Genomic DNA, 26,816 nt, shown 5'->3' with positions numbered 1-26,816 from the left:
TCTAGCATGTGGTAATTTTGCTTGGAGAATACTGCACATAATGCAGAGTTATTGGCAAGGGCTTTGAACCCTACCTCCTCTCAAGTCTCTTAGACTTAACTCTTTGATCACTGAATCATTCACACTGCCCTACAGCTTGCAGGAGTGGCTGAGACATCTGAGGTCCCTGGGAATGAGCAGATATATGTATCATTTGGTGTGTAGCTTCAAATGATGCCAGTTTCTTCTTAGGAACAAATCATCATCTACAAAGTGATGAAGCACTATGATGCCATAAGCAAGTAATGGGGAGGACTCAACTTAGAGTCAGAAGAATCCATGTCAAGCTGTGAAATTCTATCCAATCACTTTTAACTTAAAGTCAGTGCTTCTCAAACTTCCTAATGCTGCATCCCTTAGATACCGTTCTTAGTGCTGTGGTGACCCCCAACCATAAAATATTTCATCACTCCTTCCTGAATGTCATTTGCTACTGTGATGAACTTTATTTAAACAAACAAACAAACATATCAATAAATCCTATATTTGGAGATAGAGGTTTGTCAAAGGGGTCAAGACCCGCAGGTTGAGAGCTACCGCTTTAGAGTCTTAATACTCATCTCTCCACTGCGAGTCTGGAAATCAGCCAAAGGCATACACATAAATGGTTCCTAAAAGCCCCTGACAAATTACCTGAGATGTAAGGAGTGAAGTAGAGTAAAAGTTATGACTATTTTTCTAATTGAAAAGAATGTTAGCCACAGAATAGGGGTGGGAGAGAGAAGAGACATTTCCAAGAGGACTTGTTCTAATTCAGTTGTCAAAGCCCTTCTTTCCCCAAACAACCTGTGTTCTTACAGCTATCACCATGAGTAGGTGTGGTCTGCTTCTTGAACTTGATATAAGTGAAGTCATGCTCTGTGGACCTGAAGAAAAGGGCCTTTCTCCCGATCTTCTTATTTAGTATTGGACCTCTGTCTTAGGGTTACTGTTACCATGATGAACACAATGACCAAAAGCATATTGGGAGGAAAGGGTTTATTTCTGCTTATACTTCCAGGTAACTGTCCATCACTGAGGGAAGTCAGGGCAGGAACTGAAACAGGCCAAGAACTGGAGGCATGCGCTGATGCAGGGGCATGGAGGGGTGCTGCTTACTGGCTTGCTCCCCATGGCTTGTCAGCCAGCTTTCTTATAGACTATAAGCCAAGGGTTGGTACCGCCCACAACAAGCTGAGCCCTCCCATATCAGTCATCAATCAAGAAAACAACTCCCAAACTTGCCTACAGGAAATCTGGTAGAGGAATTTTCTCAGTTCAGGTTCCCCCTTCTCGGATAACTCTAATTTTTGTCAAGTTGACAAAAAAAACCCTCTGCAGTACGTGAAAAATAAACAGCAGTTATTCCGATTGCACTAAGTAAGGATATTTGTGTTGCTTCCAAGAATAACCCTGTGTCTATAATTTGAGATATCTGAGTAATTATTTTAGACATAGTCTTAAAAGTGAAATTGTGCAATCCTTAAATAAGTGTACTTAATTTTGATGGATACATAGTTTTCTGAGTTGTGCAAATGCACATTCCTGCCATCAATATTCACAGTTACTTCATATTCTTACTTGATTTATGTCTTGACTAGGCTTTTTCAGTAGGGTTTCCAATATGCAAAACATTCATTTGCATATCCTCTGTGAAAGCCTCTCTTAAGACTTGCTTGTTGCTTTTCATTTGTGTCTCTATAATGATTGGGAGCAACAGTGAATGTAGATTTTCCCGTTCTCTGTCAATGCTGAAAACAGCAAGGAGAAGCAAAGTAAAAGATTTGAATTTGATCTGAAAGAAAGAAAAAAAAGTAGTGAAAAATGGAAAACAAAACAGATTCCTGTGGAAAATAATATCAATAAACTTCTAACAAAACTCCTTGAAGAAAATGCACAGTAATGATACTTAAATGAACAAACTCTTATGGTCCTTTATAAGATCACAATGGAAGTATAAGATGGCAACAGAATGACATCTATGGATCCTAAAACCAGTCAAATGATTCTAAGAGAATAAATAAAGCAACTTGTATAGTAACAGGCTCACCCTCATGAATACAAGCACTACCTTCTTTAAAGTCAAGAATAGCATTCTTCCCAGGGGAATTGCTTTGTATTTTATTTATCCCTCATCATTTTGGGATGAGGACCATCGGGTGTTTCTAGTATTTCCTGCTGTAAACTGTGATGATGAGTGGGTAGAATGATCATCTGTAAGCAGTGATCCACCTGAGCCTGAATGTGATCTCAGCATATTCCTAAATGAGTGTGATCTAAAGTGGTTAAGCATGGTGTAGCGTGTGCACTTAGGTAGTGAGAACCTACCCCACCCCTCACCATGACCCAGTGGGGTTACAATTACTATTAATTTTTACTCTGGTAAATAAAGCCTTATTATGTTTATTTTTGCATTTTGTTATTTGCCAGTGAGTTTGTAAAAACTTCCCTCCTCTTCCCTTCTGTCTCCTCATCTCTTCCTCACCTCACCTCTCCTCTCTTTCTATGTTTGTTTGCTTGTCCGTTGTTTAGGTAGATCCCCCTGCCTTATACCCAGGCTACACACAAACTCAGAATCCCATTGGTTAACCTCCCTAGTTGGTGCTGCCCAATTTACAATTGAGGAGCCACAAAGCTACTTACAGAGTTCATTGGTGCACCCATGGCCTACAATCAGCAATGCTGGAGATATTTTCCTGATAACAGGGAAATTTCCTTTTACTTAAGATAATCCATAAACATATCTAAATGATGAAGAGGAAAAAGGAAACATAAGCCAAGAAGGACTTTTGACTATAAATGTAGTTTTCAAGATGATATAGCTTGATTCCATTTCTGAGATAGCAAATGAATGCATGGTTCATGAACACAATTGCAATTTGTCATTCACCTAAAATGTCACATTTTGTATTCCTATGGTAAAGAAGAGAAATAAGAAGGTAAAACAAGTAAGAAGAAATTACTGAAGCTGAAGCACCTTTGATTTTTTTCTGTGATATTTCATTTGTCTCCAAAAATATCTTGAAATAACAATGACACCATTGAGAAAAAATGTTGGAGATACAGACACCCAAGGCTTCCAATACTAGTTTGTATTCCTAACATTTTATTAATAAAAATAAACCTAGTGAGTGGCTCAACTAGTAAGAGAGCTTGCTGCCTGAGGACCTGAGATCAAATCCTCAGAGCCCATGTAGAAAGTATTATGGGTTATATGTGTTTGTGACTCCAGAGCTGTGGGGATGCAGCAGGAAGATTGATGTGGCTTGCTGACTGCCAACCTTGCTCTAGTTCAATGAGAACATGGTATCTAAGGAATAAGGTGCAGAGAGATGGAGCTGGACATAGTCATGACCTTTTAAATACAGCCATGCACACACTTGCACATATACCACACACGTGCACATATACCACACACGTGCACATATACCACACACGTGCACATATACCACACACGTGCACATATACCACACACGTGCACATATACCACACACGTGCACATATACCACACTCATACTCACACACACACTCTCACACACACACACCACACCACACCACACCACGCAAACAGGAAGGGAGAGGTGGAGGAAGGAAGGAAGGAAGGAAGGAAGGAAGGAAGGAAGGAAGGAAGGAAGGAAGGAAGGAAGGGAGAAAAAAGGCCCAAGTCCATGGGGACACCCGCCCCACAAATTCCCACTCTGTGGGAAACTCCTTGTCCCTAATTTACCCACCAGACCGTACTCTCCATATTGTTCATTTTAACCCATTCAGACTTATTCACAAAACATTCCTTTTTGTTTCAATCATCTGTATTTCCTTTATTATATTTAGAAATGTTTATCCTTAGCAGTTCTTGTAGGATTTACATTCATGCAAACACAAACTTTTCCAATAAACTTTCGATCTCTCGACTTTCCATTGTGAACACAAGAAGCAGGAATCCCCCCCCACACACACACACCCTCCCCAGGATTGCTATAAAACACGTTTCCATAGTCTATCATTGTTACATGATCTTCCATGGACATATTTCTTCATGCAGAGATGATTTCTTCTCTCTAGGTTTAAGAATACATACTCATGTGCAGTTATAAGCCAGTCCATGTACTTTAGATGGCCATACCAACTCAGTTCTCATTAACTCTATTTCTAAATGACCACAGCCCTCACCATCAGTCCTCTTAGTCTTCTCTCTATTTGGCTGGTTTAGTTCTGGTTTTCCATCTTCGAACTCCTAAGACAGGCTATTCAAAGTCTCAGTCTCGGGCTCCTAGCATTTCTTAAAATATTCATCAAGTTCCTCTACACCCAAATGACCAGGAGGGTGTCTATGCATCATACCTGCATCATACTGTCTCCCACCCCATGAGCCTCTGCTGGCATTTCTACATTGTTGTCTGCCGTTAGGTAATGTTCTGTAAAAGTTCTGTAAAAGTGCAGTGAGTTTTGTTTTGTTAATTCTCTGTTACAAGATTCTCACCTCCCCACCCACAACTAATGTGAAGACTTTGGTCAAGACACAGTATCTAAGACCTGTAAAGTACAGCCTCTCACAATGTTTCCCTTCAGTCTACCACATAATTAACTCACTGTATTCTCTGTCACAAGACATGAAGCTGGTGTGTGTGTCGGGGGGTGCACATGTGTATGGAGGCTGGAGGATAACATCAGGTATCTTTATTGCTCATGCCTTCTTTTGCTGAGGCAGGGTGTCTGTCACAAGAGCTTGTTGTTTCAGCTATCCAGTTAGCCAGCTCGCTCCAGGAGTTCTTATCTCTGCCTCCCAAGCAGTGAGCTTGCAGGTGGGTCACTACACACCACCCCCAGCTTTCTATGTGGGTGCTATTCATCCAAATTCTAGTTCTTCTGTTTATATAGGAAGCATGTCATCACCAAGCCATCTTCCCAGCTCCAAAACTAGTCTTTTCAGCATTTTCTCCTGTACTATTTGAATCAACCTAAGAAGGCTTGCAAAGTCAGATGAGCTGGGATCTGTGTCAACAGTCTTCTTGGACCACCTTCTCCTGTGTGTGAAAGATTCCCGGTTTGGAGACTCAGAAATTATTCTTTGTATTTGATGGCTGTACCCATCATTTCTTCTTCTCCATTCCAAGGATGTGGATGTGTTGTGTAGCTTCCTCTCTCTGCCATTTTCATTGTGACTTCTGTCTCCTGCCATGTTTCACAGTGAGTTTTGGGTGGCCTGAGTCTCTTCTTCCATAACTATCTTGATTCCATTGAGCATGTTCCACTTCCCCTCACCTATAACATCACTTTTTATGTGGCAGTTCATTGTAATTGACATGTAAGAGCTATGTATATCACTGGCTACGGTGTGATATTTTAACATATGTATATAATATGTCATGATTGAATAAGGGTAAATTTCCCATTCATTCTCTCAAATATTTAAGGATCCTTTGTGTCGGGTGCATTCAAGACATTCTCTTCTTGACATTCTTAAACCCATACTAAACTATTTCTGACTGTAGCCACCTTCCTGTGTTAGAAACACTAGGCTGCAGTCTACCTGTATGAACTTTATACCGTTGACTGTCTTTTCTCTGTCCTGCCCCTTCCCAACCTCTACTGATGCACCAATTCCATTATAGCTTTATGAGGTTAATTTTTGTTTTGTTTTTGTTTTTGGAGGCAGGGTTTCTCCATGTAGCTTTGGAGCCTGTCCTGGCACCTGCTCTGTAGACGAGGCTGGCCTGGAACTCACACAGATTCACCTGCTTCTGCCTCCTGAGTGCTGGGATTAAAGGCGTGCGCCACCGCTATTCGGCCATGTGAGTAAAACTGTACAAGATGTGTCATTCTGGACCCTTGATCTGAGGGCCTCTGTTTCTGTTTATGATGCTACAAATGGCAGGGTTCGCTTTTCATGACTGAGCAATGCTATCTACTATGAATGTGTGTCGAGCTTTCCTTACAGGCAGCCACTCACATTTGCTTATGCCAGTCCCATAGCTGGATTGTTGCAGCTACTACTGCAATAAACTGGGCAGTAACGACAGTTCTCGGGCACGGTTTAGTTCATCTAGATTGCTAACGTTTGATACTTGCTTACTCTTGTCTGTTATCGACCCCTTTTCCAGTACTGGAGATAGAGCACAGGTTCTCTAACATGCTGGGCCAGTGTTTGACCCCAGAGTTGAGTCCCTGGCTTCCTATCTTCTATTTTACTTTTTATTTATCCTGAGACAGGATCTCACTAACTTGCTCAGATCTGGCTTGGAGCTCACTCTGCAGTCCAGGTAGGTCTTCAGCTTGTGATTCTCCTGCCTCAGCCTCTCCAGTAACTAAGATGACAAGTCTGTGTCATTAAACCAGGATATCACTTGATTGTGTCTTTTTAAAACAGTCATTTGGAGAAACTGTCATGTTGGATTGGAGTACATCCTGTTACTTCCTGTGGGACCCCTCCGTGTCTCCTTCGCAGGCTCCCTTTCTATTTTCCCTTCTCTTCTGGTTCCTGCCTTTAGTGACTGCTCACAGTGGCCTGAGATTGCCTTCAGGCCTCTCAGATACCGTCAGCTCAGGAGAGCTTGTCCCTTTCTCCCTGGCCTAGCTTAGTGAAAAGTTTCTCTTTGACTCTCACCCTCCAGGTTGCATTGCACAACTGGTTAGAACTGGTTTCTTTGCTTGTGTCTCCATTTTCCTAAGAAGTCTCAGAGGTAATTGACTGCTTTGATTGGTTGGTGTTTCCTGTTCAATCCTGTATAATTCTATTATCATAATTGGGTTTATTCTGGGCATTCCAGAGTGTATCTTTCTTATGTGGCTGGGGTAATTGTGTTTATATTGGATTGTTCTAGCAATATAGACATGGCCTGATGGCTGTATACTACCAGTCCCCTAGGCTCTGCTGGGATGGCACCCATCTTCCCCAGATGCCACTGAGTAAAATGAGTTCAAACAAGGAGCTCTAGGGGAAAGGACACATGGGGCTGCTGTTTCTGAGTCTCCCCACACTTCCTTTTCTCAAGGGACAACCAAACTCCATCAAAATTTATGTCTCAGTGTGTTGTTTTTTATGACTAGAAGTAAACATTTGCTATGATCAATCTCTGACTTCTGTTTCTGCTTTCTCTACAGTTGGAGAGAAGTGATGAAACATTAGCAAATATACCCGACTTTAAAAATGTCCCTGTAGGATGGAAGAGTTTCCAACTAAAACTGAGGCCTTTTCTAGTATTCCCCAGAATGAAGTTCCAAATGGAGGCTATAGAGAGACTTGCTGAGCTTTGCTCTTATCTGGCCTCCATCCCCTGTGTGGCTGCTATAGAGTGCTCTTTCCAAATTCCTTTGTCATTCTATTCAGACTGTCTCCTTCTAAACAATACATTGTATTCTGTATGCTTGTATGGTCTAGGACATCTGAGTTTTAAAATACTTTGTATGTGTGTATATATGTATATATGTGTGTGGATGTCATTGTATTCCATATGTTTGTATGGTCTAGGACATCTGAGTTTTAAAATACTTTGTATGTGTGTATATATGTGTATATGTGTGTGGATGTCCACGTGTGTGTGCATGCAACTGTGCACATTCAACTGTGTGCTTGTGTGTGTCTGTGTACGTGAATTTGTGTGCATGATGTGTGCATACATGTATGTGCATGTATACATGTGTGTGCTTGTGTCTGCATGTGTGTGAGTGTGTGCATGCATGTTTATGTATGTGCATGTGTATGCATGCGTGTATATGCTTGTGTTTGTGTTAACGCATATATATCTGTGTGCATGCATATGTCCATACTCATGTCTATGCACACACGTCTGTGTGTGCATGTACATGTGTCTGTGTGTTTCTCTGTATGTGTACATTTTCATGTGTATGAGTGGCATTTGGTGCCTTTTTGCTGACTCACCACTTATTGTCAGAGTAAAGGTGTCTCATGAAGCCCAGAGCTTTTTTGTTTGCCTAGACTGGCAGCCAGCAAACCCCAGATACCTTCCTGCCTCTGATTCCTGTTTTTCCTGTGCTAGGGTTACAGGCACTTACCACCCCCATGCTGGCTTGCTTTTGTGGGTGCTGGGGACCCAAACAGGTCCTTTACTAAGTGAACTATCTCCCCAGCACTGAATTTTCCAGTATTTTACCTTTTCTCTTTTCCTGGTGTCAGACCTCACATAGGAGGGTTTGATTCCCTCGTGCTGTCCCCATGATTCTCCATCATCTTTCGTGCAGAGCCATCTCACCTGACCTTTTGAATAAAACAGATCCAAACACAGCTATTAGACAGTGGCTTTCTGTTTCTCGGGCATTGTGGCGGTCCTTTCCTTGATTTCCTGCTGACTTACCCTGCCCTCTCCATCTGGATCACCACCTTTCGTCTTTATTTGCTAAGTATATAATGCTGTGATGATGGGGTTGACTAGCCTAACACTCCCTCTTTAGAGTTTTTTAATCTGCCTCACTAGCCTGCTTATCTATTGCTATGTACAAATTCAGCCTGACGATGTGACTTTAAAATAATAACCATTGGTCTTTTCTCAACCTCCAGAGGATAACTGGCCTCAAATTAATAATTTTTAATTGAGTTTCTCTTACTTTGCTGTAGTCAGTCAGTGATAAGGCTGTAGTAATTGGGCTATGCACAGTCATATTTTCAGCTGGGCTGGAAAGATTAAGATATCTGGAACTATATAACAGCTGGAGGAACATGAGCATGTGTTTCCATCATATCCATCTTACCACGAAAAATCTCTGCCATGGTGACCATGAAATCAAGACCACAGCCATCTCCTACCCAAGTTCCAGGGGAAACTAAGCAGACTCCATCCCTTCTTCTGATAAAGCGAACATCCTAAAAGGGTGTGTTACTGTATACATATTGGCGTGGACACTTTAAGGAAAAATAAATAAATGACATTCCAGGATCTACCCTCCAGGCACAGTAATTCACTTTATTCCCAAATTAGAAATATATTGGTTTCCCTTGCTGCTTCCCTCAAAAGACTGCCCAGTGCCTTGATCCATGACATCGTCAGGCTCGGGCTTTCCATCAATGCCTTGTCTTCTAAACCAGGACCATGTATGAAAAGCTAGATCCAGGTGAGCTCAGAATCTGTACAGTCCCATTAAGGGGATTATGGTAAATTCTCCAAGATCAGAAGAACTGTGGTGTAGTAAGAACTGTGAGTTCTTGCTTTTGTACCCACAGACCACAGAAATGCAGCAAACAGAATAATAATGAGAGGCATTCCCATTTAGAAGACTAAGATGAGGTTGTCCTTAGAAGTAACGTCTACAATGTTCTGTAATCAAGTCTGGGATACATTGTCAGTTCATTTCTTTAAACAACTCTACTTTGATACAATGGAAGAGTAACACAGGGAGGTCCATAGAAGTAAGGTCCACAATGTTCCTGTAGTCAAGCCTGGGATGCATGGTCAAATCATTTCTTTAAGCAACTCTATTGATACAAAGAACTGTGCATATTTAGTTAGTACAACTTAATGCTACATTATATTCATTTGTTCATTTATCCACCAATACATAATTTGTCTATTCCCTATTTTGCCCATTATGAATAATGCTAAAGTTAATGTAGAGGTGCAGATATCTCTTGAGACGTAATTTAAAATTCTTTTTATGTAGAATTGATATTTTCAGAGTATATAATAGTTGTAGTCTCAATTTTTGATATATAGATATGTGTGTGTATTTTTTCATTTGCCACATCAGTTTGCATTCTCAATAGTTTTGATTTTATCCACATCCTCACCAATACTTAAAATACTATTATAAAGCTTCTTTTTAAAGTGTGTTAATATTGAGCCTAGCAGATTCGAGGTAATAATAGTTCATCACAGTCTTATTCACATTTCGTGAATAATTTCCTATTTCTAAAAAAGTACAAAACTATAATAATTAAAGTACTACTACAGTGGTATACACACACACACACACACACACACACACACAAATGAAGCAGATTAGAAAGTCTGTATTTAACCCACACATACACATAACGGACCTTGAATGTTCCTTGAAGGTACATAAGTCAAAGGCTTAGTTATCAGCTTTCTGTATTATTGGGAGATATGGAGACCATTAGGGGACAGAACCAAATGGAAGAAAGTTAGGTGATTAGATAGTAACCCTGAGGAAGATTCTGGAATTCTGGCCACTTCTGTATCTGCTTTATTTGCCAGTGCCATGAGATGAGCAGTCTTCCTCCATTGCAGGCTCCTGAAATGACTTGGCATGCCACCACAGCCCAGTGCATCAGAGCCAACTCATCATGCACAAAACGTACTGAAACCAGGAGCCACCATCAAGCTTGCCTTCTTCTACATTAATTCTCTTTGGTGTTTTGTCATAGTAGCAGGGAGCTGAGTCTCTCACATGACCAACTGATTAGGAGAGAAATGCTAAGAACCTACAATGTAGGAAAGACAATCAACTCAACAATAGTGCTGGGAACACTGGATCTCCACGTGTCGACTGAACCTCATCTTTTACGAGTTAGGCAAAAAATTAGCTCAAAAGACATCAAGAACTTAAATGCATTTTAGTCAAAATTGTAAGAATCTTAGAAAAAGTAATGACTTCACAGAGAAAGGACTTCCTAACCTTGATACTAGCATTGACTTCTTAGATATGACACCAAAATCCAGAGTAGGCAATGTTTATTAAATCAAACTACCATAAAGCAGAGGAGATGACCAACATAAAGAAAATCAGTTTATAGAATGGAAGAAAATTACCAGTGAGGAGGCTGGTTTCCAAAACATGTTTGTAACTTTTAAAATTCAATAGCAAATAAATAAATAAATTCAAGAGGTAATAAAAATGCCAGCTAATGATTTGTCCAGATATTTTCCCAAAGACCAAAGTAGCCAATAAATATTTTCATCATCTTTAATGCTTAGGAAGGATTTCCTACACAGAACTATTGTGTCCTAAATTTTTCTCCCTTCTTTTTAAAATATAGCATATATTTACTGACGTTTAATAAAATGTGATCATTTTCACTATTTATTGAGCATGTGCTTACACAAACACATATATGTGTGAGCATATGTCTGTGGGCCCATTGTGTACTACTATAGGCATGTGCAAGTTAGAAGACAATTTGTAACAGTCAGTTTGCTTCTTCTGTCTGCCATGTGGGTCCCAGGGGTGGAAGTTAGGCCATCAGGTTTGGCAGTTGGCACCTATATCTGCTCAGCCATCATCACATGGGTCCTTGTTCAAAAGTTTGTGGTTTCCTTAGCCTATTGAAATCTGGAAGCATCTTTCTCATTTTCAGTATCGGCTATTGAAACCCTGTACCAATGTTCTGGATTCTAAATAATTCAATTTATTACTTATTCTGTTCAATGGAAACCATCCATGTTCAGAAACTTCTTCACTATGGTCTCTTCTCGAATGAATGGGGACTCTTTTGGGGGGATTCTGTTGGACAATGAATTTGAGTTTGCCAGAAGACACACTGCAAATGGTAGAGTATAAGCTGTGCCCTTGAGGTCCTCTCAATCTAGCTTTTCATGGTGGGTTTCCCACTCATATTTATTTCCTCTGACAGTCTCCTTGAAGTCCAAGACTCTTCAAGATTTTTCCTCCCTACATTTTGAGTTACCCCTTTGTCCCACAGTTCCCTAGATAACTTATCCCACATACCCTTACATTCCTGGGCCTTGCTTAGACTCAGTGGGAAGTTCTGTAGGCCTCTTCTATAGGGATGGTTCAATGTGACTAGGGCTATCAGCTCCCACTTGCCTCTTCAATTAGACGTTGGCAATACTGAAAGAGCTAGCCTTATGAACAAGAGTGGGTGGATCCTTGCCCTGATAACCCTGTGTGGTCTCTCTAGCAGAAATAAACAGCATGGAAGCATACAGATAGCTTCATAAGGCCTGAGATTTTTCCATGATTGGTCAGTGCTCCAAAGGTGGTTTCTGGAGAAAGTGAGGTATACATGAGCTATAGAGTGTATCAAAACATGCAGCAGGGCCAGGTGTTGGTGGCGCACACCTCTAATCCCAGCACTCAGAAGGCAGAGGCAGGCGGATCTCTGCAAGTTTGAGGCTAGCCTGGTTCCAGAACAGCCTCCAAAACAATACAGAGAAACCCTGTCTCCAAAAAAAAAATACAGCAGAGATTCCAATCTGGATGCTTATGTTACAGGTGCCTATTCCACTTCCTCCTTGTTGGCCCATCAAGGGCTTTGGAGCAGGTAAATATACTTTCCTTTTTGATATCAAGATTATATAAGATTAAATAGAGCCACAGTTATAAATGGTCATTTCTGATGTCATAACCTACCCCGTTGAGTTCCATCCATCATCTCAAGCGTTGGGCTTTTCTGGGACTGAATGGTATTGTGTGAGAATGGGGAGATATGGTGAGACAGGGGTAAGCTTGAGGGGTCTGTATATAAACCTGTTGGAAACCACAGGTCAGGGAACACAGCTGTGATGCCTGTACAGCTCTAAGCCTGTGTCCCTTCCCCATTGCCAATGACCCTTGAACATAAACTTCTGAAGTTACAGGGAAAAGGGTTAGGTGCGAGTTAGTTCCATGTTGGAGCTATTCATTGGAGCAGATTCCCAAAGATCACAAAGGTGTCGATTGGGAAAGAAAGTACAGAGCTCAGTACTGGGTCCTGTAGTTATGGTGAGATATGGCCTGAAACTACCGTGTGACAGCAGTGTGTGGATATACCTGGATCAGTTTCTTCATTCTGATGGTTTGATCTTTTGGATTTCATTTAAAGATTTGTTTCCATTATTTATGTTTATGTATGTGTGTCTGTGAGTAAATGTCCCATGTGTGGGAGCCCACCGAGGCCAGAAAGGGCATCAGCTTCCTTGGAACTACAGTTGTTCTAGGCAGTTGTAAGGCACCATGTGTGGGTGCTGGGAACCAAGCACTGATCCTCTGCAAGAGCATCAATGTTGACTCAGAGCCACTGTGGATGGAAGTTTCTGTCCTACCTGGTCCTGCAGCCATTTAGTCCCAAATAAACACACAGAGGCTTATGTTAATTATAAACTGTTTGGACTATGGCTCAGACTTCTTACTGGATAGCTCTTTCTTAATTATTAACTCATTTCTATTAATCTGTGTGTCTCCACATGGTCTTAGCTTACCAGTGACGCCTGAGCCTCTTGCTTTCTCAGCAGCTACATGGCCCCTGTTTGACTCGGCTTCCTGCCTTTCTCTATTCCTGTTTGGATTTCCAACCTGGCTAAATCCTGCCTGTCCATTGGCCAAAACGGTTTTACTCATCAACCAATAAGTGAAACATATATTCACAGCATACAGGACATCCTCCCTCAAGCCACTTCTCCAGCCCCTGCCATCTGACTTTTATTCTGTCCCTATAAAGTCACTCTGCCTATGGATGTAATCAACCTCATAGAAATACAAAGAAAACAAAGTCACAAATTCATACAAGTCTCTCACTAAGGTCTGTAATTGCACAGTAGTTCCCAGGACCATGGAACTGTGAAGACTGGAGCCTCCTCACTCCCAGAGAGCTGTTCCTTACCTCTCCTGGGAACAAGGTAGTAAATGGCCAAGGAAGACCCAGAGGACGGGACCCGTGGGTCTTGCTCTTCCCTTCCCATTAATATTGTAGACTTTAGCTGCTTTGCAGACATCCTACTGTACTCCTACGACCTGGAGGGGAGTGTCTGCATTAATTCATTTACTTTCAGTTACCAGACTACAGCTATTAATTAGGGGAGCGAGAAAGAAAAGGCCCATCAACTGTTTTGTACACACAAGCTATTTTAGGTACTTAAGTTGTATATTTTAAGTGCCATAGGACTTTGTTTAAGGTAGCAGCACTCCTACTTAATAAGATTCTATAAAAGCAAGCTTTCTGATTAAGTCCCATAAACAGGAAGTAGAAGACTCAATACTTAACCCAAAGTTGTCTGGCTAGAAATGTATTTGGGGGACTTCCCAGGGTGCACTAGAAGTACCACGCGCTTAGTCTATGCCTGTAGAATTGTCATCATGAGACCATCCCTGCAAACAACCCTCCCCATTTATCAAGGATTTGGAAATCCCTATTTCGCTTTGCTTTTATCTGATTTTGAAGCAAAGAGCAATATAACATGCGTCTTAATTTTAGGAATATGTATGCCAGCTTATCTTCACAGTGTCTGAATGCTTCTCTTCAATGTGACAAAATATACTAGAGAACTAAAGGGTTAATTTGGGCTCTTGCGCATTTAATCAATGGCTGAATTGGGCCTGTGGTAGCACAACACACCATCATAAGAGCATGTGACACATTTGCTTCATAGCAGCAGAAAAGCCAGGAGAGAGACACAAAGGGCTGAGGTCCTGAACTCCCCTTGGAGCATGCTCCCTATGACCTAAATTCCTTCTAAAAGACCCCCAACTTCTAAAGGTCTCATTGCCTCCCCATGGTATCATGGACTGGGGGCCATACACTTACACCATGGGCCTCTCTGTTCTTCTGTGACCCCAAGGTTCCTCTGGGAAAGCCCTTTCTTGTTGACCAACCACCATCCCTTCAAGGGGTTAGCCACACTCCAGGCTTCCATCCCCTTCTCTGTTCTAAGACTTTACTCAGAAATCCACTTGTCCTGCCTCTTAAGGTCTGTTTCCCCTTCTGAAGGACCCAAAGTTTTCCGTTCATTTGTGCCCTAGCCCTTCATCAGGGAACCCAAGACTAGGAAATCTCCAGGTACAGATCCCCAGCCCCCATTCCTATTTATGCTTTTATTTTTAACTGCACTTTCTGGCAGGAGCCCTGTTTGTCCTGACTCGAGTCTGATGTTATGAGTCACCAGGGGGATATAATATGCTGATTGCTGAAGCAGGTTTTTACTTTCTTCTTTTCCTATGACTCACTCTCTTCAAAATCTCTAATTTATGATAAAAGTTGGTTAGATGTAAGCATAGAAACTGTTTCCAATGGGCTGTCTTATTACGCTTGGGCCCACTCTGTCTGCTTTACCTCTTGGGGAGAACAATGTGAACCAGTGTGTCTCTGAGAAAGAGCTACAGCAGGAGATGTACCTCTGAAACTACCACTATATCCCAGCCCAGCAGGGCAACTCCTGGGCAGTGAAAGGCTGTGGTCCATCAGAGCAGTAAGTGATGCAGACCCTGGGAAGAAGAACAATTTATAAGGAATGTGATGGATGTGTCCTGCATGTGCGAATCAAAATGGCCAAGAGCCAAGAAGGAAAGTTTTGATTTATAATGTTCCTCCTGAAGGGATCTTGTACATTGTCATCTGCTTCACCTAACACTGAAAGCAGAGCCAAGTCATACTCAAAAATAAACATAGTTCATGGGATTGCAGTCTCGAATAACTAAGAACAATTGCTGGTTTAGAAGGAGATATGGACTTGTGGGTGGGCTAGTGGGGTGCTGTGTATGGTATATGTACATGTTTCTGTGGGTTCCTTAGGGTATGTGCTGGTGTGTGTGTGTGTGTGTGTGTGTAGGCCCGAGTTGTGTGTCTTCTGAAATTGTAACCCAACTAAATTTTTTTGAGACAGGGTCCCTTGCAGAATCTAGAACTCATTGATTCAGCCAGACTAAGTAGTCAGAGAACTCCAGGGATCCTGCTGTATTGACCCCTTCTCCCCACAGTGCTGGAGTGAGAGATACATGCCACCATGTCCACGTTTTACCTGGGTACTGTGGATCCAATCTCAGGTCCTTATGTTTATGAGGCAGGTATTTTACCAATTGATCCATGTCTCCAGTCTCAGAGATGGGGCATTAATGATCCACTTCATTTTCAAAGCAAGAATCAAAGTATTGGACCATAATTTTTTCCTTATTGAATGTTTCCTGCAACCTGGTGTCTGTAGACCAAGTCTGTGCTTGTGAGGTCCCTCTGCACCCATGCCTGTAGCATGGTACACTAAAAAAGGCCTGTGTTCTGATCTCTCCCAGGCCCAGAGAAAGAATAAGATGACTTATTTCTGTGCCACCTTGTTCTTAACAAGGGCAAACTACTGACTCAACTCTAATTTGATCACATTTGTTGTCTACACAGCAGCCCAGTCTTTCCCATCCTTAGTCTCTTCAGTCTATCAGGGACCCTTTTCTAACAGAAAGCATCTTGTAGGTAGATGCACTTGCCCCTTTGGTACTCTGAGGTACTCTTTTGCATCAGCCTCTGTATGGCAAATTAGCTTGTCACTGCTGCTACCCGGAAACCTGACACAGTGCTGTGGCTGGAATGGCCAAAGACCTTCTCCCTGGGTCAATGCCTCTCTTTTTAGAGAATGAATTACTTCTCCCTAAAACCAGTATAATAAAGACCTAGCCTCCAGAGTGATTGTAGTGATAATATCCTATAGAACTGATTAAGGTAAAATGAGGTCTTCAGAACAGAGCCCTCATCCTAGAAGACTGGCATACTTATGAGACTAGGAAGAGATAATAGACATGAGCATGCTCAGTGGAAAGTCTTTGTAAAGATACCCCAAGGAAGTGACTATACAGAAGCCAATGAGAACCTTGTTAGAACTTGACCTTAGACCTGTAGGTTTGAGTGCTGAAAAAAATAGTAAACTTGTGTTATTGAAGATGTCTTCCACCTGTATATGGTTTCCTACTGTGGCTGCTTGACTGTGCAATCCATCCTCTCTATCAGCATCCTCTTGTCCAAGAAGAACTCTTTAGATCAGCTACCATCTTCTTCCATCTGTTTCTTGGTACATGGTGATTCTTCCATTCACTCCCAAGGACAGTTCAGTCTTTCTCCCTTCTTTCTTTTTCTTTTCTTCCTCAAATTCTGTGCAGTCCACCAAGAGTCTTCACTTACCATTCCTCTTGACTCCAGACACAGATCTTTCATTTCTCTCCAAGACTCATTCTTTCATTTTTACAGAGAACATATTTGGCGTAAGAGCTGAAGTCTTCAAAGCTGTTATGACGTCCCCTGATTCAATGTTTTCAGAGTTAAGGGTGAAGACATAACCAGCAAGGAGCAGTTCCAAGAAGCTTGCTGAACTGGAGGCCGAGGATGAAGATGCAAGGAAGCAGGTGATGTCTAGTGATGTCAAGTAGAATATCTAGTGAGAGTGATACTTCAGCTGGCCTTGACCTGGTATATGTGAGAGTTCAAGAATGAAGAGCACAGGAAGGAGGACCAGGGAGCAGAATGGTGTGGGAAACTGCAAGGAGATAGAGAAGTGGGAAAGGCAGGTTTAAGGAAGAATGAGCTGATGTTCTTGGTCCATGACAGGAAGAGCTGTGGTTGGTGGTCACATTGAGTATGATGATTATAGATCACTAATGCAGTTACCAGTCGCTCTCTAGATGGGCAAGGGGACGTTTATGAACATCTGGTTCCATGTTGTTTCTGAGAAAGTTGCTCCTGAGAAAGTCCATGATGCATGGCACACATAGATGCTGTGTTTTGTTGTGTTTGGTTTTACGAGACAGGGTTTCTCTGTATTGTTTTGGAGGCTGTTGGTCCAGCCCGGCCTCGAACTCACAAAGATCCGCCTGCCTCTGCCTCCCGAGTGCTGGGATTAAAGGCGTGCGCCACCACCACACCCCCCCCCCCACGGCTTGCTGCTGTGTGTTTTAACAAGAAATTTACTTAGGATTGAGAAGGAGTTCCGAACTAGACTGGGCCTCCCTTTCCATGCCCCATCTCTGCATAGAGACTTTGGTAGAATGACATCAAGGGTGTGTGCGTGTGTGTGTGTGTGTGTGTGTGTGTGTGTGTGTTATTCACAAGTGTGCAAATAAAAATGTTATATACACCCATGGAGAAGCAGAAAGTCAACCTCAGTTGTCATTCCTCAGGTGCACCCACTTTGTTTGTTGTGATAGAGTCTCTCAGATTGAAATTTACCAAATCTGCTTGGTTGGCTGGTCAGTGACCTCAGGTTTCTGCCTGTCTCTGCCTCCTACGAAATGGAGTACAAGGGCATGCCACCACATTATGCTTTCCCTGTGGATTCTAGGTGGATTGAACTCTGGTCTTTATACTTGACAGTATCACTCTAGTCTCACCAGGGAAAAAAGTAAAACTTGACTCTCTTCTACACACTCACGTGTTCTCACTGTCTAAGAAGGAAACAAAGAAGTGGATTTTCACCTTCCCAGGCATCTTAGCTGCTGGATACCAGAGCTTGGTTTGAGCCTCCAAATCTGTGCTCCCTTTTCTGTCTTCCTCCCTCAAATGCTCAGTAGACATTTTATAGAGAAATAGAAGCAACTCAATGTATTTTGATAGCTTATTTGCTGACCTTGGGAAAATGTCCAACAATTGTCTAATTGTCTATATGACCTCAGGCAAAAACAATTCTAGTTTAGAAGCAGTAAGGTTTGCCTTTCTGAGTGGGTTAAGTAGATTACATTAATAAGAAAAACATGTGTGCCTGTAGGTAGGTAGAGCAATTACTCAGTTAATGTTGGCTAACTTTTATGTGAGTAAATAGTATTTTAAAATCCATTTAAATGTATTATTTTTATTTGTTGAGAGGTTCATAGATGTATATAATGAATTTCAGTCTTTTCCACCCCCTGCTGCTCCCTCTACCCATCCCCCACTCCCAGTGAATCCTTTCTTTATCCCAGTGTGTCCTTCTTCCTACTTTAATGTATGTGTAACCCAGTAAGTTTAATTAGGGTTACTTGTATAAGTGTGAGTGGGATGTTATTTATTAGGGCATATACAACATATTAGTGGCTATTCCATTAGAGAAAATGAAACTACCCCTCCAGCAACCATTAACTTATCAGTAGCCCTTCAGGGAGGAGTGAGATATCATGGGCGCCTGTTTTCCACCCATGATGAAAAGCTGATGGGCTAAGTCTTGTATAGGTCAGGATTACCTGCACAGGTAACTATGGATGCAGTAAGATCATGAATATCATGTCAGGAAGGTATCTTTATAAGCTCACTCTCTAGCTCTTTCATTTTATTTTTTCTGCCTCCTCTTCCCCTATGTTCCCTGAACCTTGGAAGAGGTGATATAAACATCCCACTTAGGGTCAAGAAGTCCACCAATAGTATCATTTTAATTGTATATCAGTGTATGTGCGTGTGTGCCCGCACGTGTGTGTGTGTGTATGTGTGTGTGTGTGTGTTAAATAAAGCAAAGCAGTGTTCATTAATTTATGCACCTCTTTATGCATCCAATAGTCCCTAAGCACCAATATCCTCTAGATCAGTGGTTCTCAACCTTCCTAATGCTGTGACATTTGAATATACTTGCCCATGTTGTGCTGACCCCCAATCATAAAACTATTTTTGTTGCCACTCCATAACTGTAATATTGCTACTGTTTTGAATCATAATGTAAATATCTGATATGCAGGATATTTGATATGCAACTCCAAAAGGGTCACAACCCACAGTTCAAGAACCACTGCTCTTGGTCTTTAGAATAAAACTTCATGCTTTTATGCTCAAAAGGAGATGGGAGTGGAAGGATGGTGGCTCCGTGGTGAAAAGCACTTACTGCTCTTGCAGAAATCCTAAGTTTGTTTTCTAGCACCTATGTCAGGTGACTCACAATGACATTTGTGTACACACACACACACCTTTGAGGATAAAAGGAGCTGTAAAGGAAGCATGCCTTAGTAAAAGTAAATGAGAAATGCTGTGTCTGACATTTTATTATTTCTTCATGTGCGTGCTGACTAGTTTTATGTCAACTTGACACAAGTTAGAGTCATCTGAGAGGAGGGAGCCTCAGTTAAGAAAATGCCTCCATAAGATCAGAAGGCAGACAAGCCTGTGGGGCATTTTCTTAATTGGTGGTTGATGGAGAAGGGCCTAGCCTAACATCAGTGGTGCCATCCCTGGGCTGGTAGTCCTGGGTTCTATAAGAAAACAGGCTGAGCAAGTAATAGGGAGTAAGCAGCATCCTCCATGGCCTCTGTATCAGCTCCTGCCTCCAGGTTCCTGCCCTATTTAGTTCCTGTCCTGACTTCCGTTGATGATGAACTGTGACATAGAAGTATAAGCCTAATAACCCCTTTCCTCCTCAGTGTGCTTTTGGTCATGGTGTTTCATCATAGCAAGAGAAATCATCATAGCAAGGCAATATGACAATAATTCTGTCATATATTCCACAGAGACACAATATAATTTGATCTTCCCTCTAATTCCTTGGCTTCTTCATTAATAGTTCAGGAAACTTCTGTCATAATTCATCAGCTATGTCATGTCAGATTTGGAAAAATATAGCACCACATTTGCTTTATTATAAGGAGCAAGAGCTGAATACAATCTGCTTTTTCTTACACAGAAGTCATTCTTAAGAAATTTTGTCAAGTCAGCATTTGTTAGCAGTCCCAGCAGCCTTTGGTGTGCTGGTAGCATAAGAGTGTGCCGTTATTTCAGTGTTGGTCTATCTCATTGACGTAGCAGGAAATTTGAAAAGTTATGTTCATGATTCTTCCACATCTGATTCCTTTCAGAAAAGAAAAAAAAAAGTGGGACATTCTAATTGTAGACGCTGCATTATCAAGTACATTCTTGGAAGGACTGAACTTCTGTTTCAGATTATGCACTTAGTGTTTTACATGTTTGATGATTGGAGGGATTTTCCACCGATTAACTCCTGAGTCTGGGCATTCAAAATCCTGTTTTATTCTCTGCAACCCACACAGTCCTAGGGCTGGGGGCAAATTTATGTTGTGAATCAGCCTCTAGCCCTCCTGCTTGGTGTCAGGGTATTGGGTGCATCCACACAGTGGGTGGTAGGACTATTTCTAGAAGCTATTCCCACACGAGGATGGCTAACAATAGCTCCGTTGCTCTGGAGAGACAGCGGATATATAAATTCATGTCAGTAAGCCCAAACTATCACCGCCAGAGCTCAATTAGACACACCAAGTGCCAATGGATCCAATACTGCCCAACCAAGGGATGTGACAGAAGGTGGTGTGGGAAGAGACAGTGATATATGCATAGAGAGAGCCACAGATTTGAAGTTTCATTTGATTCTCAGAATTCACCCACTGGCCTCCATGCAGAGTCCTTGCAGACTGAGCTGTCCTCCCATCTTCTGAAAAATATTAAATAGGATAACAAAGATGATATGCAAACCCCCAGACCATGGTCTGGAACACGGCTCAGAAAATAGATCTTTTGTTGATACAGAGGCTATAGGGACCCAGGTGTGGAATCCTTCTCTTTTTTCCAGAAGTATTTGGCACTCAAGCAGTTGACTTATGAACTATGGTTATGGGAATGGCTCTGGGTCAAGAAGAGCATTCTGTACCCTATCCCAGTCCACCAGAGAGTAGGTCACCCTCTCCTATCCTTTCTCAAGTGCTCTGATGAAATGTCATAGCCGGAAGATCTCATGCATCTGGCGCAGCTCAAACAAGCCATAGAACAAGGTGTCAGTGAGTGAACAAAGTGAACCGAGCTCCCCCTGAGTCTGAGGAACTAGAAAATGGCAGGTGACAGAATCCCAGTGTGAGTAAAGGCCCCATGAAAGTGATTGGGAACTGGACCCTTGACACTACTCAGTCTAGGTTCCGTAGAGATCCAGCCCATGTTCCTACAATGGGGCGGTTTTCCAGGAAAAATAATTCTACCTATCTCTAGAAAGTGTAAGTGGATCCAATGACCATCAGAGTCAAGTCCAAGTCCTTTAGAAGGTGCCCACAGCTCTTCTGTGTCGGACTCAGGCAGTGACAAAAGCATTCCACATCACAACCATCAGCCCCCTCTGGACCTATGCAGTTGGGATTCTTCAGAGAAGCAGGTCCAAAGTATATATGACATCTGTCTCTCTGTCTGTATCTTTACCTTGTAGATATCTCCGTATTCATCTGTACCTATGTACAGAAAAAGACTTTTGGTTTAGCAGTCATGGAATCCTCTCTAGCTTCCCAAAACACATTGCTTTGCAGATTTGAGTCTGACAAGAGAATATAAACTCTTCAAAGATTTCCTTCCATCTTGATCTATCCAGAAACAGCTTTGGTGGTTTCAAATAGAGGTGCTAATTTGCAAGGAAAGTCTTATAAGGGCAGGAAGACCAAAAGAGCAGGTGATGAGGTAGAGGAATGAGAAGGAAGAGTATCTGATCCAGGATGTGTTACACACTCAGGGCTCGGTGTGCAGGTTGTTGCTGCTTCTGACATGCTATACCATTGTCAGAGCTATGCAGCAGAGGCTACCTGGGCCTAGCACAGGCATTACCAAATAAGTGTTACGCCTGTTAAGGTAACTAGAGGCTAGGATCCCCTTAACTCTCATACATCCACAAGATCTACACTGTCAGAAACACAGCCCTCCAACTCTGCCCCCACCCACAGCCCAAGTCTTCTATTGGCAGATTCTAAAAGGACTCCTGATTGCAGGAAAGCTTGAGAAATGAAGCCTGTGACTTTGCAGCTTTAGCTATAGGCAATGTGTCTTGTGCTATATAGGGACTGTTGAAGCTATTGTTCCCAAAGATCTTAATAGTGTCTTCATGGATCTCTTTGCATCATTTTTATCAAGGCAGGAATAAAGTTGAAATAATTTAATATGTTGCCAAGCAACTCCCTTTCAGTTCAGCATACTTCTTGCTGCTTCAGGCAGTTTCCTTTATTTCTTCTGTGATAGGGGTACTGGCAGACTTTAAGGAATTTTATATACACCTGCAATGCTGTTAGGTTTTCCTTTGTGTGTGGGGGAATAGAATATTCCTTTCTAAAAATGTGGTGACTTTTGATATTTTGTGCAGTGCCTCTATGGAACTTAGGAAGAAACATGTCTGTCTTCCATGTCTACTTCTGAGAAGCCCTGCTTACACTATTTTACAAGGTTTTCACTTCCCACTTTAAAAAGTACATAAATTTGATGTCTTAAAATATCATCTTCTCTTGCTTTTTGGTGAATTTATGGTGATGGTTAATCATATTCTAACTTCATATCTATTCCCTGAAGGGGGAAAACATATTCAAGCTAGTCGAAGAACCATGGATTTTTGGATATGACTATTCCATACCTCTTGACCTTCTGTTTTCTTTATTTGGGGAAACTGGCATGCAAGCACATGTCTGCCTTATCTGCGTCTACCTGAAGCTACACAGAAAGGCTGAGCTGATTCCACCCTTTGTTGATGGTTGCTGTTCTCTGAGGTTTTCATCTATCTCAACAACCTGGGGTTTCCTTTCCCTATTTTCTCCATGTAGTCCACTGCCCTAACTATAGAGGAAGCCATGAGGGGCAGAGAAGTTGAGTGTCTTGTCTTCCAAAGCCAGAGCAGCTGTTGCTGGAGACAGGCATCAAACCCAGGGGTGCTGGTCCTTATATCGGAACACCTCACACACTAACGAGATGGTTTATGCTCCCAGGGTGATTGTGTGGTATCTACTCCCTGGACATGATCATGGCAAAGTTGCCAAACTCTAAGACTGCGTGGGATACCCACGTTCTACAACAGTAACACTGTTTGTGTTTGTTCAGTTATGCTCACTGTGCTGCTAACTGAAACACTTTCACATGCCCAAGCTACAGCCAGGTAGTTATGAATCATTGACAAATCCTGATCCTTGCTGTACCGAGTCAAGTATGCAGAACCGAACAGCGTGTCTATTTCAAGGCCACTCTAAAAGCATGACCCCAGCTGAATTGCTCTACCAGTTCAACTGTTTGGCTTGATATTTTGGGGGAAATAAAGTGCTCCGTGTCGTTTATTCACTATATTTATGTTTTAGTTAGCATATAGAAGAATGGCGTTCTGATTATCTCATTTCTAAATGTGTTTTCTACGTAGTCCTCCTCCAGTGCCTCCTCACCTGTTCTCACTGGGCCTTTCCCTTCACATTGCTGCTTTCATATTATAACATGTATGCATAAATATTTTTTAAATATGGATTCCACATATAACTGAAAACATGTGATATTTTGTCATGCTCTCTTCTTCATGCCCAACCATCATCATTAATGTCCACAAAGTAAGCGAAAAGGTCAGCCAATTTTTAAGTCTCCTTTTTGTTTATTTTTTAAGGCTAATTTTTATATCTATACATGTTGAGAGCAACAGTTAAAACAGGAGCAAGTATGTCCTGCTGTTACTCCACTCCAGAGCCCGAGAGAGAAACAAGAAAGATCATCATTTCAGTTGAATGTTTGAGAATTCCCTTAATCAAAAGTATTAATCTTAGCTTGGAGGGATGGCTCAGCAGTTGAAGTGCATGTCCCCAAAGCAAGGGGACCAGAGTTTGGAACCCCAGAACTCATGCAAATTCCAGATGTTCGTGGCAGCCCTCCTGTAACTTCAGTTTGGGGAGGCAGAGACAGGATCCCTGGAGCAAGTTGTCTGGGGAGACTACTGACCTTTTTGGCTAGCAGGATCTATCAAAGATCTTTCTGTGGCTCTTCTATCATCACTAATGTAGGATTTGGTCTGGGCAATCTGCGGCAGTGTGTGGTCCTTCAGAAGCAATGGGTCTGTTTCCATCATGACAAATCTTCTCATCCATGATAAGCAGCAGGTTCTAGAGAAAAGCAGTCCTGTAGATTGGAGGGCAAACTTTAGATCATTACTGTGACCAGGTGTTCCTTTCCTCCATTCGCTTAGCTGTCACTTCCTTTGTGCTTATTTAATTAAAAAATATTCTACATATGCAAGCTAACGAGAATGACAGCCAACAGCTTTCACAATGGCTCTGTTCTTTTTCTTTGAAGTACAGTGGACTCTGCCCATCCTTTTCAAGTCCATTCAGAATTTTGGAGGGCCACAGGCGGAAAAGACTCAGTGTCGGCAAATGTTCGGGTGTTTGTGGATCTTGGTAAGGTGAGATGTTTGATGGGCTTAGCTTTTCATAGTCCTGGTTAACAGGGGTAGGGTGGGGGGATAGGGGGAGGTGGTTAGGAATGGGACAGTCATTCTACTAGTTTATAAACAGCTGGTGCTGGTTTGAGTGACCTCAGATAACATCTTCCTGTTCACTCTCTCTGACAGACAATGATTTTCAAAGCTGCTGACTTCGCACTATAATAGAAAGGGTGGGCTGTTTAGAATGGAAGCTAAGAAGAATGCTCTAGAATGAACCACAGCTCTATCCATGTACAACCACTTTATGTTCACCAGTCATTGAAGCACTGAAGGGACATTTTTATCCCCAGAGCCATATTCTGCTGCTATACCCAGATTCCTGGACTAAGTTAGTTTCTCAGTCTGCATTCCAGAAAGCAGCTCTTCATCAGGGCTTCACAGAGGCCCAGGGGACAATCAGGCACCCAGACATACATTCTTTTCTTCCTTCCTCTTCCTTCCTCTCTTCTTCTTTCCATCCCTCCCTCTCTTCCTCTGTTCCCTTTCCTCTTTCCTTCCTTCCTTGCTCCTTCCTTTTTTTTCTTTCTATTTCTTTCTTCCCTTCTGTGTTAGCTTCCCACATGCGTATCTGTGACACCTGGATAAGCATTGAATGCACATTTGTTTCCCCAACACAACTTTTAACGAGAATCACACAGACTTTCTTGAGAGCTTTAGAATAGATCAAAGGAACAAAGCAGACATCCCCAAGCAGGGAGTCAGGGTCAGTTCTTGCAGAGAGCTCACATCCAGACCTAGAAGATTTTTGCCTGGAAGGATCTTTAATGGCCCAGGAAATGTCTTCCATGCTAGAGAGAGCAGCCATCCCTTCTGCCGTTATGTAGGATAGCCTGCCAACTCAAACTCAGATTTTAAAAAGGTTTCCTTCAGTACTGGCAGCCTCTGCTTCTTGCAATGCTATTTCCCTCTATATGCCCTCAGCCAGCCTGTTTCCACTCCATAATGCTCAGCTCAAACCTCACCTAGGGGAAGTGACTCTGCTTCTGTGCTCTCCAGAACTTTCTGGTAACTCTTCCAGGTAGTATTGGAAGAGGGCCCACCTTATTGATTCCCCCATTTCACTCAATACCTGCAGGTAGCTCTCCCCAGAGATTATCAACAGATTAAATCGGGGATGAATGAATAATTGAGAAGTTATTCTTTGCACTCTAATTTCTGGTAGACGGAATGATTGCCTGACTGTCTCTCCAAGCTGGTTCATACTTCCCACTAAAACAATCCCAAGAGAGCCAACTCCTTCTAGGATCTGCAAGTCCTCCTGAGTTTTTGGGTCAGAACCATGGAATACATCTGAAATAATAGATCTAATGTCCCATGGCCAGCTGCTTAAATGAATTTTGGTGTGATTAAATTGCTTCCAGGTTCTCACGTTATGGACCAGTGGGTGTGACTTCTTCCAGGGAGATGTAAAAAAAATGTCTGTTTCCCCAGTTAGAGCACTGACAGCAAACCAAAGAAACAAACACAACCAATTACACTGATGAACCAGTAAGACTGCTGGAGTTACACACAGATGTGCAGATGATTCAGGACAGTTGTCACTGAAAACTCCCATCCAGCAAAGGGGACTCTGGAGCTCTGGGCACCCCTGGCATTCTCGCCTCAGGTTCCCAAGTGTGAGGTTTTCAACCATATTCCACTATACTCAGCTTAATTTTTTTAATTTCTGGTATCCATTTTTAATGTTCTTTATTTTTTTTGTTCTTGGTATATATCTGCTAGACATTTTAAATTCTCTGTCTTCTCTTGTTGTTGCTGTACAAATTATACATATGCATGTGTATGCCTGAGTACCTGAGTATATAAGATCATTTGATGTATGTCTTTATATTCCATAGCTCATCAAGCCCAGTATAGCTACAATTGCACTCTTTTTTGTTCATTTTTATTAACTTATTTTTTATATTCTAATCCCAATTCCCCCTCCCTTCTCTCCCTCTGCTTCTTCCACTTACCCCCTCCCATGTGCTCCATGGAGAGGGTAAGGGCTCCCCTAGGAAGTCTACTAAGTCTGTCCCATCA

This window comes from Mesocricetus auratus, unplaced genomic scaffold (assembly GCF_017639785.1).
Source record: "Mesocricetus auratus isolate SY011 unplaced genomic scaffold, BCM_Maur_2.0 Super-Scaffold_100024, whole genome shotgun sequence".
Classification (NCBI taxonomy): domain Eukaryota; kingdom Metazoa; phylum Chordata; class Mammalia; order Rodentia; family Cricetidae; genus Mesocricetus; species Mesocricetus auratus.
The sequence above is the reverse complement of the archived record's forward strand: the minus strand, read 5'-3'. Positions refer to the sequence as shown.